This window comes from Numida meleagris, chromosome 2, assembly GCF_002078875.1.
Source record: "Numida meleagris isolate 19003 breed g44 Domestic line chromosome 2, NumMel1.0, whole genome shotgun sequence".
NCBI classification, from domain to species: Eukaryota; Metazoa; Chordata; class Aves; order Galliformes; family Numididae; genus Numida; species Numida meleagris.
This window is the reverse complement of record NC_034410.1, coordinates 21989859-22005609: the sequence shown is the minus strand read 5'-3', so window position 1 is coordinate 22005609 and position 15751 is coordinate 21989859. Positions and strand designations below refer to the sequence as shown.

General features: G+C 37.9%; 1 long non-coding RNA gene across 4 annotated transcripts in view; it reads left to right on the top strand.

The window, feature by feature from the left end:
• The window catches only part of LOC110393599, a 129544-nt gene that overhangs the window by 54833 nt on the left and 58960 nt on the right, over nucleotides 1-15751 (top strand). For 2 of the 4 annotated variants that reach the window (XR_002435054.1, XR_002435053.1), the window contains exons 3-4: nucleotides 2119-2232; nucleotides 3005-3122. This is a non-coding gene — a long non-coding RNA (uncharacterized LOC110393599). Of the gene's footprint in view, nucleotides 1-2118; nucleotides 2233-3004; nucleotides 3123-3771; nucleotides 7504-15751 lie in introns of those variants that run through there. The other 2 variants (XR_002435051.1, XR_002435052.1) reach the window with 2 other exon arrangements.

Below are 15751 nucleotides of genomic sequence, written 5' to 3'. Positions count from 1 at the left end.
TGGGATGGACTTTGCCAAAGACTGTCCAAAAATTAAAATAGCTTCATCGTCCTGTTTTCTCGTCTACTTCTATTTTGACATACTCAGAGTATTCCCCTAGATTGGGATGGAGAGCTGGGATAATGAAGCGGAAATGGCAGTACCGCTGATCCCCTACAGAACAATACCTTTGATGGAGCTTATTTAATGCCAGGTTTTGTATAGCAGTAGAAAAAATCTTTTAAATCTTTCCGAATCCTGTGTCCCGGTAGCAATCTTGAGATGGCATTTTGCTTGAATGGGTCAAAAATGAGTTGAACATTGTGAGTGTTAGAATGGAAAAAGGATAGCTTTTTAAAAGTAAACAGCAATAGCTTTTTTTTCCGCAGCAAGATTTAATGACATCTTTAAAACCAATTACACATTATTCCACTTCATTCAATTTTCTGTATATTTTCTTTCTTTTTTCCCCCTCTTTCTGTCTTTTTGGTGTTAAAGCACTGGGGTCTGTAAATGGGGAAAAGATAATGGTTTACAATCAATGCTTGTGGACCAGACAGCTAATCTGAACTTAACTAAAAAGTCAATATTTAGCTGTACCTTATCAGTGGAGAAATGTCAAGCACGGAGGTAGACATGAACAAATTTCCAACCGGTTTCTCTTTCTTATGCCTGAGCGTTCAAAGCATTGTGGAAGAGTTTCAACATCAGATAAGACAAAACTGCCTTTGGAAAAAAAAAAAACAAACACATAACAAATGACAAACTTGCGGCTGCAGAGACTAGAGTTTATGAAATGAAAACACACGGCAAAAATTCATTCTAATCTCTCCTCACACATTCCATTGGTCACCTTCCAGTCTGTGTGATGCTAGCAGTTGATAGTTAAACGCTGCAGGCAGTCTTTAAGAGATAGCAGCAGGAAATGTTTTCTTGCTGAGTGAAGTCGTAATTTGTTGCCACCCAAAACAAAATTGACATAAATCATTTTGAATTCGAAAATTGCTGAGGATTTTAATGTATGTGTGAGGTACTGACTGGGAATTGTGCTGTGTTGGCAACAACCACCACAGCAAATAATTTTTATAATTAAAAATGAGTTTTTTAACTTATCAGCTCACAGTGAGCATCACTCTTAGAAAGTCTACAAGACGTTTTGCTGTGTTTTTGTATCGGAATAGGTAATAGAGTTACACCAGGAAAGGATTTAACCCTTGGCTAGAAATTGGAACTGCTTGGTTTATTTCCTTTCCTGTTCACTTTGTGGGTGATCTCTTAAGTTTTGAGAGAGGATGACCCACAGCTCTCAAGAAATCAAGGGGTCTTCATGGACTAAAGAGTAAAATGTTGCTTTTAGGAATTGTTGTAGTACACTGAATCTGCTAACATTGTGGTTGGATATTTTAAAAATGTATCTATATTCCTCTGTGGATGGTAGGAAGGGGATGAAAGAAAGGTGGTCTGTGGTATGTAAAGCTACAATTCTGGTCATTTATGCTCATTTTCAGTAAAATCTCCTTAGGGGAACAGGGGAGTGAGGGAGTGAAAAAGTGATGTTGGCCCACAAAATGTTGCATGAAATGCTGGTAAGAATAAACTCATCAGGGAGTAAAAATAACTGCATGACTAGTTCTTACTGAAGCTTAAACATAACAGGAAAATGACTGCCAGAGTCTCCTCTAGGTTGAAATAATAATGGGAAAAAATCAGAAATTAATGGCTGTATTTGGATCCTCAGAAGCGGTCTTCATTAATACACTAAGCATATGCATTTTGTTTAGAATTGCACAACTGCTCTGAACATTTTGGAAAGAGTAGTAATATCAGCAGACTTTCTATGATTCCCAGTTATTTATAACACACATTTAACTTTGGAGGAATTCCTGATAAAATTTAAACCTTAACTTTTAACTCATGAATACTTTAATTTTCTTTGTCTCCTCTCTTCTTTCATTCAATGGACAATATATATTTAGGATTTGCATAATATGAGGAAAAATAAGATTAAGTTCCTCTTAGGTGCAAGGTGTGCAGTACTTAGACACTGATCACCAACGAAGTAAGGGAAGGATGCTAGTAGCAATGAGGATTTTTTTTTCCAGAGAATCTATTTAATTAACAGGTTTCCATTTCGAACAGCATTCCACTTGCATGCTGGTACCCAGAATGTCTGAAGAATCACAGGCTGTTTATGGACCTTTGCTTTTATGGACATAACTTCCACTCTTCACATCCAGACAGTCTCTGCTCTAGGTTTGAAATCTTTTGTGTCTCTGTCAAGAGTGGGAGGGCATGGTTTCCCTCTCTATGGAAATACCAACACACAGTGAATTTGGGTAAAGTTTTCACCAATATTTTTGGAAATACCTCACTAATTAGTCCATTTCTGTCATGAAAACATTTGAGATTAGCAGTGTATATGTGCACTTTATCAAAAAAAAATCTGGGAAATGCAGACGCATTATATATTGCTACTTCTGTACTATATCTTCAAAAGTATTTAACCTTTGGTGCCTACACACAGCAGATCCAGAAAATGAATTCATGATTTGAAAATGTATGGATTAAGTTTTAATTCAATAATATTAATGTAAATTAACACTGACCTTTTCCTCAGAGCAGAATATAACATATTATAATTTAATAAGAAAATTTTGTAGTTTTCTCAGCAGGATCACTCATATAAGAAAGCTTTTTGTGCATTGGATTTTCCTTTCAATCACTATTTTATGTCCAGTTCATAAGGAGCTTGCAGAAAAATACAGTTTATTCTGTGAAACTTTTTTGTTTGCATATGTTTTCAAGACATTATGTGTTCTGAAGTATTATCTTGTCTACGTAGAAAAAAAATGACCTGTAAATGATGTGAATGTTTATTAACACATATCAATTGTATTGGACATTTTGGAAAGTTTGGAGTCCTAAGGATAGGCTGTGGATAGTGAGGTAGCACAGTTTAGAAACGATACACAGAGTAGAAGAGGGAAATTTTTGCTCTATGTGAAGTATCTCTCTTCCTCCACAGAATTCCAGTGTGAAAGAAGAGAAGTGTCTGTGCACATTTTTGTGTCAAGATCAGAGTGGAGGGTGATGCTGTCCATGCTGTGGAGGAGTATGCTATACAGGCTGCTGACCCAGGGCAGGTAATGGATCAGCCTTCCTGCTCTCAAAGTGCACAGGTCTCCTGAGCTCAGGCTCTCATCCTGAGCCTCTCTCATCATTACTTTATCTAACTCATTTTTCACAAGTAAATCCTGCTTCCAGAACATATGCGACCATCGTTTGGGAAAAACAGGCACAGCCTATTGTTAATTTACATCTAAAGAAGATTTCCTAGTTTATGAGATTTTTGAAAAAAAAGACTCACCTTTGAAAATTTGTATTTTCCCCAAGAAAATACTTTGTTCTATAGATTCATAGATTATCTGAGGCCAAAACAAGAAGTTGTAGATGTTATTTCAAGGGGAGACTTAGCATGTCTACTGCTATTGCAGATTGCAGGCTCACACATGTGTTTGTTTGAACCATTTTCCTTGCTCTAAGAGTGATCACTTGCTAAATCTCATGGTTGCCGAATATTGCCCAGTATGCCCATGCTATTCACCTTGCTAGCAAGCTACTCAGTCCTGTACACTTAGCAGAGAGATGACTGTGAGAATGTAAACTTAATTCAGGAACTAACAATTTTTCCCAGTTGTCTGTTGAAATGGTGAGTTTCTTGCAACTAATGACTGAAGTGTGTGGCTGAAATTTTTCTGCAGTCTCTGTATGTCTCCTAATGACTTATTTCAGAGAAAGCTGCAATTCCATTCATCACGGTATGACAGACTTACATCAAAGAGAGAAGGGCTGCCCAACCCCAAAAGTGAAGAGCCTCTGACCCTCCGTCTGGACTGGCTTCAGCTACATGAGGGGAAACATAGGCAGAGTGGAAGAGATAATCAGCTATGTCTGCCTGATATGTCTGCAGAGATACTTTTCCTACACAGAGGTGAAGAGCTTTAGAGTTACAATATCTCTGTGGGATATCTTGTTATTACTTCTTGCTAAACTGAAAAGTTGATCATTTGATGTGATCCAAAGATATAGGAAAACTGTTTTTGATAACTAGTTGTGATTATGATATGGAAACCTGTTTAACAGGTAGAATTACCATATTGTCTTATTCCTTTACTAGCTCTTTCTATCTGTCTTTAAATCTGATCAAGATTCTTTTTGCAGTTGAAGTATAATAAAATAATTGAAAAATGTTATTAGGAGACTGCTTACTATTGAGAAATGCACAAAGGAAGGCCAAACAATTCATATTTTTAAGGACTACATCATTCAAACACAGAATATTACTTACTGTTTTTTTTCCTGCTTGGCTTTGTTTTACAGGAAAGCATTCCTTTTTGATTTTCATACACTCAGAACTAGAGAGTCCTTTTTTGTTGGCAACTTTATCCAAAGAGGAACCACCTAAAGCTTTTTAAATAAGTTTCCTCTCCCTAGTTTTGTCTTAACCATTGTTCTTTGATCTGTTTTTCTTTGGTAGCTTAAAGAGTACATTATTAACACCTGGTAGATACCTGTAGAATAATGCCAAGTATCTCCTGCATCCACTCTTTGACAAGGCAAAGAGATAGACTTCTTTAAAATGTTCTCAGTAAGGTATTTGTTTAAAGTCTTAAGTTATATTTATGGCTTCTTTTTGTAACATCTCCAAGTTTCAACACCCTTTTTCTAATGTAGATACCAGAAATGAACTTGATATTCCAGAACAGATCTTGCCAGAGCTGCCCATAAAGGCAGCACTATTTCCTCACTCGTTCTTCTTTCTTCTATATCCAGGACTCAAAGAGCCCTTTGGATGCTGCATTGTACAGAGGCCTCATGTTTAGCATGTAATCAATCATAACTTCCAAACATTTAGCTGCTGCCTCCCAAAGGTCTCATCCCCTCCAAGTACAACCTCTGTTCTTTGTTCCCAACTCTATGACTTCATGACTGCTCAGGAAGAGTCTTTGAGCCACAAAATATTTGGAAGCTGAGGAAGTGCTCTGGGGAAGTGCTGCCATTTCATGCTTGTGTCAGGATGTCAGATGAGCCAGGAGCTCCCTGGCGGCCGGTGGCAATGGAGGCTTCCCCAAGGAGCAGGGCAGAGCCTCTCAGTCAGGGCCAGTCCCACTGCCTCGGGCAGGGAGCAGGGAAGCTGGGGGGAACCTTGGCAGGGTCATTCCAGGGCATCAGCACCTTCTCGGGTTTGGGCAGGGAGTGTTGGCCTGTTAGTGCTTTCAGCACATGGACACCTACTCTTACATGTCTTTTTGGTGTCACAACTGGCTGTGGCTGGAGGTTGGACATTGTGGTGGGTGGCCTTCAGGTCTGGTCAGGCACAGCCATTCTTGATTTGCTGACCTGAGTTGGGCTGACACTAATGCTTCCTCTGGACATTTCCAAGGAGTGCACTGGCAGTTTTAGTGTTTGTACTTGGAAGTTTTCTCCCCTCACTGACTGTACTGAATTGCACAATGTTAGTGTTAACACTATTGACTGAGGTGGCCTACTCTAGCCTGCTGGATAGAGTTAAAATATTTAGGCTCCATCCCCAAATAATTTGTGTTTATATAATTTACCCTTAATGACCCTCCAGAAAGCAGATACTGTCAGCTCCCTGCTTGTTCTCTTGCAGTGATTGCCTACTTTTGTCATTTAGAAAGTTTTTCATCTCATCTGACTATTATCTTCTTTACAGCAAAATAAACTGATTTGTTCTGGTCTTGTCCCTTCTGCACTCAAAGAGCAGTTATTTTCCTGAAAGAGTGTTCTCATCTTGCCCCTTGTAGTCCTGTATTTCTTAAACTAATAAAGCAAAAATCTTTTAATCATCCCTCGGAAGGTATACATTCTAAATCTCTTATTGTCTAATTTGTCTGCATTTTTATTAAAAAGTAGTGCAGGAACAGGATCCTTTTATCACAGGATTTTACTAGCTCCAGCTCTAAGAATTATCACCTACATCTTGCATGTGACACTTTAATTAATACTTAAATAGCATTTAAGTATCAATTGCCTTCAATATGAGTTTTTGTGACACAATATATGAGTAAAATAGATGAATATGTTTTGGAGTTAAGTGCAGTTTATACCATTTGTTCATTTGGAAACCTCAGTGAAGGAGTTATGACATTAACTGAGGAGAACAGTGCAGAAAATTAAGAAATGGGAATCTAAATCTTAAACCTTTTTGGCTTTCATTATTTTTCTCCTAGTGTAGCTTGTTCTATGCAAATACATATGTAGGCTCCATTGTCTGCTTTGCATCATTCAGCTGTCTGGCTTGGTATGCTCTAGGTCAGGTCACATATATATCATTTCTGAGTGAGGAAATTCTTTATTTTGGATCAAGTAAAATAACCTTGACTTATCACTAGAAAGAATAATTGCCTGGAATGTCTGCTTTTAAGTCCACTATTCTGTGCTGCAAATAAATTATTGTGTGAGTGTTACAATAAGCAGGGATACCTCTGAGTGACAAAACAAGCCATGCAACCTGTTAGTAGTGTGAAATCTTGTGTCAAATCATCATGCTTATCATTAGTCACATAGGCAATAATGAGCAATCAGTCATTGACATGGGGTAACTGAAAATGGTATTCTAAACCATTTCTTGAAAATATGTAAGGATGTTGGCTCCAACTTTTCTTTGTGCATGTTTTGCATTATTTGTTGAATATGAGCCAGCTATAAAATATAGTAAAAGGCATGATAGATTTGACTTTGACAGATGATGTCTTTTCCTCTGTTCAAACATCATCAGTCAGAACTAACATGGGGTTTCTGCATTGCCACACTGCACTCAGTAAACTAAAGCACATACTTTGTGGAAAATGCATGTTTTTCTTTCAAAACTGCTATTAATGCTCCAACTGAAAAAAAGATTAAAAAAAAATTTTTTATGGATATTTACAGCCAGTAAATGACCTTTCTTATCCTCTTTGGGATTTTTCTGAGAAAACATTTTTGTCCAGTGAGGAGACATTTTTTACCGTAATCTTCATTCTTTTAAAAAACACTGATGTGATGCCAAATATGAGGTGAAGTCTACAGAAGAAATGAAAGTATTCGTCTTATTGCAAAAACTCTCTGGTCTCCTTTGTTAAGCAGTAAAGCTAAATGAATGATGTGAGCAATAATTTTCCACCATTTCATGTATTTACATAGAACTCTGTTTCTTAAGTGATGTACATTTTCTTGGATAAAGAGAGTGGAACAAAAGAAACCTCAAACCTGTTTAAGGAATGAAATTTGAGGTTCATAATTGAAAATGATTAATGAAATAGTGCTAGTTTTGGAGGAAACAAAGTTAACTGAAGCAGACTTAGAAGCAATTTCAGTATTAAGTCAGATCTTCTGTTAATGTGCTTCAATTGTATTTGTTGAGCAGTTATATTTAGCAAATGCATCCTGAGACAATCTGAACAGTCTGTCAGTAGAGGAAAATGAATGGGTAATTTTTACAAATAAATGCATTAGGATGAATTGTTTGCCAAATTTGTTTGAACAGAGATTACTGGAAGAAAAAAATAATCATTTGCAACAGCTGAATTTGATAAGCCTTATGTACGATAAATGTTTTCCCTCAAACACACCACATTGTAAGTCCTGTATGACCCTCCCCAAATTCAGGACAAATTCAATTTTGGATATGAAATATGTAATTTTGGGCTATCTCCATTAATGAATATATATATGCTTTTTATAGATGTTATATTTTTCTGATTCGTAAGTATTAATGTGTCTTTATATTTATGCAGGATTCATAGACAGTCTCAGTGTCTTTTGCTAGGTAAGCATATCCATATATTCAGGTTTGAAAAAGGAGAAATCTTTAAATGAATTGTTTTCCTATCACACATAATAATAGAAAGACAAAAGGAAAATGACAAAAGTAAGATCTTCATGAGAGATTTGAGAAATGGATTTTTTTTGTCTGCTCGGTAGATTACCCGTGTCCAAAAGCAGAAGCTCTTTCTTCAGTACAGGGATTAATATCCTACCGTTGAAGGTTCTGTCTATAGTAAATGCTGTGATGAGTCATACATGTCACATACCACATAACACTGGGTACCTTGGAAAACACTACAGCCTTGATCTTCTGGGAACTCCTAGAAAATGATGATGGTTCTACTCACAGAATGAAGAAAAATGGAGGGAGAAGTGATCTGAGGACAGACATCATTTAATGCAAAAAATTGCTGTGATTGCTTGTTTGTGTCTGTGCCCATCCATTGTGTTTACTTGGCAAATGTTAGCAGGGAGTCATCCCTTTCCCAGGACAAGGGTTTTGTTTCTCTTTGCTGTCAGAGGCGTGGCAGGAAAACACAATGAAGTACCATTTGGGGCTCTAGCAGCAAGGAGAATGACTGCACCATGGTCAAGTTGACAAGGCTGCCTCTGACTCTGGACAACAAATGGACATAAGTGATAGGAGCAAATGTCATGGATCACATGGAAGTTTCACTGTGGTATGAAAGAAAGAGAGGCAAAGAAAATGTATTTAAGGTCCAGTTTTTCAGAGAGAGTGAATGTATTCTTTTGCTCAGCCCTACTGATAGAAGAATGCTGAAGGAAACCAACCAAAGCATACCAAAAATTAGAATGTCATTTTATTACTTTTTACAGCAGTTTATTAGGAATAGGGGTTTACTTTAGGATATGCATATTTCTGCACAAACCAAGATCAAATTAAAAGAAAAAATACCAAATTCATGCCATGTAAATGTTAAATTGACTTGAAAAGTAGCCGGATAATATGGGGGAGAAATTTAATTATTAAAAACAGACAAGAATGAAAAGTAGATAAATACAAGTTTCCAAAACAGACCTGAAATATTCAAAACAGAATATATCAGAGTAACAGAAAATACATCTCTCCCTAAACAGAGAAGAAAGCTTATAGAAAAACATGACCCTTTCCATGATTAAATAGGAGTGTCGATTATTCAGAGAGCTTCAGAAGATGGAATGGAAGTTCATAGAAAGGGATCTCAATGGTGAGAGATAACATATGTTCTGGAAAACAAGAACGATGCAAACAGGTTTGATGGGGGAAAACAAGAAACAGGAACTAACAAAGGCAGGAAGTACATGCACTTTTATAAAAGCAGCCACATCTTTTTTGCTACCTTCCCTTTCAGCAAAAACAATGTGGGAACCATTCTCTTAGGTTTGTAAGAGATGTTGATTAGGGTTTTAGGTGGGAGCAGCCATTAGGTTTATGGTTAGAGTGTTGAGTGAAAAAGGAACTCTTATAACTTCCATAGCACTGAAATTAAAAAAAAAAATTACAACTACATTAAAAATCATTTGGAACAGGAAAATCATAAAATAATCTCCCTTGAAGGAGATGTTTGGTCCAACAGGTCCAGCCGGTTGCTCTGGACCATGTTCAGTTTGGTGTTGAATACTTCTAAGAAGGGACATTCCATGTATCTGGGCTACTTGCAGTTCATGATTATTTCTCCCTCGACATCATATTTAACCAAAATTTCCCTTGCTGCAATTTTCTTTTGCATTGCATCTTGTCCTTTCACTTGGAAGAGTGAAACCCCAGTTCAGTTTACCATTCTCTTTCTTGTACTGGGGAGACCAAAACTGGGCAGTGTCCCAGATGTGGTTTCGGCAGTGCTAAACACAGACGAAGGATCATTTCCCTTTCTCTGCTGGCTAAAGTCCTCCTAATACAGTCCCAAATGTGAGTTAGTCTTCTTTGCTGTTAGTGTGGTTTGTGGGTCATATTCCAATCAGTGTCTACAATGACACAATATCCTATTCTGCAAAGCTGCTTTCTAACCCTAAATCTGTAATTACTCTTTGGATTGTCACTCTTCAGGTGCTTGCAGGAGTTTGCCTTTGTGTCCGTTAAACTTCACGAGGCTTCTGCCAGTCCATTTCTCCAGTCTGTTAAGGACTCTCTGAATGACAGCCCTTTCCTCCAATAGGTTATATATAACATACTGCCACTGCCAATAAGCCAATGCTCCAATTTGGTACTATCCACAAAATTGCTGTATAGTCATCTCTAATTCCAAGGTTACTAATGAATAATTCAACAGTACTGGTCCCAGAATCAGTCCCTTTGGAACATCCTTAGTAACCATAGGCAGACTGCACTTCAAATACCTAAGCATGACCCTATGATCCCAGTAAGTCTTGCCAATTTTCCACTCACACTGTAAGTTCAATCAAATTATCTACAGGGATACCATGGAATACCTTCTTTGAAGTCCTGAAAAAATCAAGGTAAATAATATCCACTGCTCTCCCTTTGCCTGCTGAGACAGTTAGCTCATCACAGAAGACAATTAGATTGGTCAAGCATGATTTATCCTTGGTAAATTTTAAATCAAAATCAGAAGAGATGGACAGTAGCAAATATTTCATTGATCTCGATTAAAAAATGGTTGGTGAAATCACAAAATTTATTTCAGAAAGCTGATATAATCACCCAATAAATTGTTATAAATCACTAAGAAGATGTGAAAATGTCTAAAATGAGGAAGAAAGTTGGGAATCACGGTCCATTTTCACCAATATGAACAGTTACAAACCTGTGCATTTTGTATGTAATGAGACCATCTAGGTTAAAATCATTTTTCAGTGATTTGGAAAAGAGAATGGAAACCTGGTACACTTTTCATATGGCACAAAATTACTTAATTTGGCAGAATTATGGAAGACTGAAAAACTCACAACTAACTTGGCAGTATTATGGCGTGGTTCCATATGGCCAACAGCAAGATCATAAAGACTAAAAAGAATGTTTTTAACTTGTGCATATGGCTGGGATCTAAATTCACTCTATCCTCATCTCACAGAAGAACTCCTGGAGTCTGCAGTAAGACATCATTAAAAGTTTCTGTGTTTTAAAAAAGGTCCTCCTGTGTTGAGTTGTGTTTGTTTACAATTAAAAAAGAAATCAGAAGAGATATAGGTAGACAAAAGATAAAAGGATTTTAGATAATAGTGAAAAAGTGTTATTAGAAACATAGGAAGGTCCCACATAAACAGTATAAATAACTGATGAAAGAATGTAAATTATGTAGTAAGAAAGAATTTGACTGTAGAAAATTGAATAATTATTTCTAACGATACTCTTAAGCAAATGATGAAGAGAATTTATACTGAGTGCTAAAAGTACAGGAGCAGAGATATTGGATATAATTAAAATGTAGAAAACAAAAACTTTAAAGGAAATATTTTGCAGTAAGTAGAAAATGACTTGTGGAAATATGTCTGTTGGGTATAACTAAAACTAAGAAGTAGAAAAATACTAAAAAGAAAACATTTACAGGAATAAAATGAATGATCACAGATATAGGGGACTGAAATTATGAAACTTAAGAACATCTCACATAAAGGTGTTCATCAGCCATGTTCATCAGCTGATCAGTCAGCTGAGCCTGGGAGGCTCTATGTCTTACATCCAGAAATGTTGTCCAGCTGTTTTCTGTGGACTTTAAATGAGAGATTTGCTTTGAAAATGTCCCATTTTTGAACCTTTATTTGAAGCTTTTGTTGTTGGCCAGCAGAAGTGGGACTTTGGGTAAGGTAGGTTCTAGGTCTGATCCAATAGTGTTTCTCTTCTTCTTATGCAGTTGCCAAGAGAAGGTTATGAAAACTTCACAAAGAGTCTGATACAGAGACTGCTGTGCCCTTGGGGCAGTGTCTGAACAGAAGTGTGCTAATTTATGGCTAAGAATATTTCAGCAAGGGGGAATAAAGCCTGCTGCTGGTGAGTTTATGGAAACACCAGATAAAAATGCCTCCAGCATCTGCAAAATGTGAATTTGGAAAAACAGAATCTGGCATTATCTGATTCCCCCCATCCTAGTGTAAATGACAAAAAGAAGAGCTGGGTGATATTCTTTCAATGGTATATTGAAGCAATGGATGGACAAGCTGATCAAATAGATCTTTTTCTAATTTTAATGATACTGGAAGAAGGATCTTGGGCAAAGCTGAAATGCCATCCATAACTCTCCTTCTGTGCTTGGCATTGCTGCACACTCATTCTGCTCAGAGACGTGTGCAGTGCAGAAGCACCAGGGGCTGAGCTAAGCACATGCTGTCAGCTCTCGTTGTAGATTCAGCTTGGACTCCTGTGTTGTCTGAATACATTTTCATGTCTTCATTGTTCACAGATTATATTTTTTTTCAAATAATCAATAAGAAAACCAAACATAAAATAAAAAATAAAAAGAAGAAACCTTTGATGCATAGAAGAATTTGGAAGTTGTTTCACTTTCAGAAGAGATTAAAAACACTTTATCAGAGACAATCCATTGTATACAAGATTTGCATAATTTAAAATGCACCTACTGTCTTTTACAAGACTCATTAAGATCTAATTTGCAACCCTGAATGTAGTAGTGACAACGGTTTGGTCAGTTAACAAGAAGTGTGCTTTGAAACGCAAGACATTTCCTACACAGCTGGAGTTGTGAATGAGGATTAAGATACAGCATAAAAAAGTGGAGGGGTCACTTGATGCAAAGCAATTCTGGTGTCTCTGATTTGTTGGGCACATACAGCCACGCACTTTTTTTCAAGTAATGAATATTTTTTTTGATGTGCATACATATATAACAGACACTAGATGAGAAGTAAAATGCTTCAAACTCTTGCAATTCAGAAAAAAAAATCATCATACTACTGGGAGATAATGAAACACCATTGTCAGGATTCCAGGTGAATAATAAATGCATTTGTAGTGGAAATTAATTTTGGATGTTCAATTTCTTACAGTTTATTGCTGTTTCAGTATTGAGTGGTATGTCTGACAAAAAGCCTTGGGCCAAACCATGCTCATGTCTGTGTTTGTGTTTAATTTTCAACACCAAATATTCCATTTTCATCCGAATTTGAGAATGTCTCTATTTCTTCATAAGCACAGGTCCACTCACTCCTAGAAGTAAAGCAGTCTTCAGCACCATACAGAGGGCTTTTTTGAAAAAGCTGGAGGGACCTCTGAGACACTGGTACCTATTTAGCTCCTTTGCTGGGCATCTGCCGCCTCTGCAAACAAAATGAGGGAAATGGGATATCTCTGCTACACTCCAGTGTTAGCAAAGGGTAGGTGCTGTTTTGTAAGTGAAAAGCATCTGTATGGTGGCATTCTTCAGTGCTGCTAAATGCACCATGTGTGTAATAACACCTGTGAAACCGACAAAGTAACTGTTTTTGGTAATTCATACAAGAGTCCTTTAACTTATTTCCAGTTGAGTAACATAGAACAAAGAAATGCTGCTGTGTGAGTACATGTTGTGCTTGTAGTAGATTTTCAGATGTTGTAATCTACTTGAATAGGTGAAGAGAAATTCCTATTCATTCATAGCACATTAGTGTGATCAGATGAATTCAGAAATGATTCCTAGAAAAAAAATAGCATTATTTATTGTTCATTCTGTATTGTAACATGATCTATTGACATGTCTTTCTGCAAAGATGTTCATTTTAATTGTTTGCCAACATCCATCCGCACCCAAGTAGAGGAATTGATTAATCTGGATTTCATACTAAACCTAGGTACATCTCAGAGCACCAGAGAAGAACTATATACAAAGTTTAGTGCTGGATCCCCGTTGTTTTATTCACTCTTTTATTACTCTTAAGTACAAGATATCATACTTAATTCTTTTTTTTTTTTTTTTTTGGTCTTGCAATGTGGTAGAGCTTTGTGGAAAGGTTGCTCCCGTATTACAGCATCAGTGCAAGTTAATGTAACACTACTGTGAAGTTAGGACAAGAAAGGATAATTATCTTAAGATAAAGATATGGAGTGACTTGCCCAGAATGGAATGGAAGAGAGGTAATGGCATGTTTTGTGTGGAAGGTCTGCTGGATTCCCTGCAGACACACCTTTTCATAAAGGAAAGGGCCAGATATCAGAACAGGGAACCTTTCATCTTTATCTCTTCCTTCCGAGCCCATTGAGACCTCCCCATGTGAAATTTGTACATCTGGGCGGCTGGAGGTTTTTAGAGGGAGGCATGCCTGGCACACTGTCAGGAGGCAGCTATTTACTAGGAATCAGTGAACTGGCATTAGTCTCCTATCACTGAGAAGCACTGTGGGAAGCTGGGTTCTAACTGAACCCACATCCACAAAAATGAGAGGGAGCAAATACCTTGCTCCCCAAGGGAAGAATTAGGGGATAGGAATGAATTAGACACAGGCTGTAGGGTCTAAGGGGCATCTTTATCTCATTTGTGGAGCAGCAGGAGCAGGAAGATTGCCCCAAGCTGGAAGGCAGGGAGGTAAGCCATGGGAAGCATTGTTCCTCCCCTGGTTTAGTAAATAATGAAGCTCCAGGGTGAGGGCAGGGCACCTCACGTGCAATGTGCTGAAGTGCTCAGTGTCTCAGACAAACTATTACTGGGTGCTTTTTGGCTAACAGCAAACAATTAAGGCTCCTGAACTATGTGGTCCCTGGTGAATTTTTGCAGGAACTGTTCAGTTGCTTCGTATGGTAAAGGAGGTTTTTGGAGGGCCTTGGTGATAGCCACACTGCTGGGTACCACAGCAGAGCCACCACACTTGCTGCCAAAGAGACCACCTGATTGTTAATATTAGAGGCTCTGCATGAAAATCAGCTTTGGTTCTCCACTTGGTCATGAGCAATTTAACAAGATTCATATGTGCAGTTGCAGGGATACAGCTCTCTTTAGACATGCAAGAAGAGCTCTCATTCCTGGCACAACATAACAGATCAGAAGGCCCAGGTCTGCTTTCTGTTTTCTGATGATGGTTTTGATTCACAGCGAAATTGTAATTACACAGGAAATCCAAATGTAAAGGTATGTAGCAGGGAGAGGTGCTTTTTCTTGTTCAAAAGCATCCTGCAGTTCTGTGGGTGGTCGCATAATTCCGAAACACCCACAAATGGGCTCTGTGCAGCCCCGTGCTGGCTTGCAGCACCATGGCACACTGCATGTAAACGCTCCGGGGCTTTGCTGAAAGGTAAAGCTGGCACAGGAAGCAGCATTTCAAAAAAGATCGGGTTTGAAAAAAAAAGGTATTAAACAGAAGAAATACCATGTAAATCAGGACTATACCGCCTGTAGCAGGCAGGGGTTTTAATCATCACTTCCTCAATGAAGTACAAAATACTAAAGTAGAAAGTCATGAAAGCCTCTGATAGAAGATGATGGTTTAGGACTTTTAAAATTGTAAGTGTCTGAGAAGGAACAGCCAGAAGTTCTCTACAAGCTGCCTTTAAAATGTGAGGCAGGCAGATCCTGGTGAGATGCAAGGTGCCCGTTACCTGTTTTGTGGGCACTCAGTTTATTTCTATCTCCTTATGTCATTGAATATTCACATTTGAAATGAAATTGTTTATCTAAAACTTGGCTTATCCAAAGGCTTATATGTTGTCTCCTGATATGTTTAGATAAACAAATTGCAACAGTGCATGGAGAAGATGAATCATTGCTGCAAATAACTATGCAGAAGTGACACCTTCTTCCCCAGTAATATAATCCCACCATGCAGTTGAGTGCAATCTGCTTGCTTTTCTGACAGAAATGCAGTCTTGGTCTGGAAAGCAAAGCAAAGACTCCAAAGCTGCAGCATTCTAGCCGAATCCTAACTCCAGGTCTGCCAGCTGGGCTTCCAATTAAGCTGTGATTACAGGATGTTATTATCGTGCAGAGAGATGCCCGTGTTAGGGTTTTGTCTTCCACCAGTCCCTGTCACTAACACATCTGTACTTTCACCGCTTCTTCTC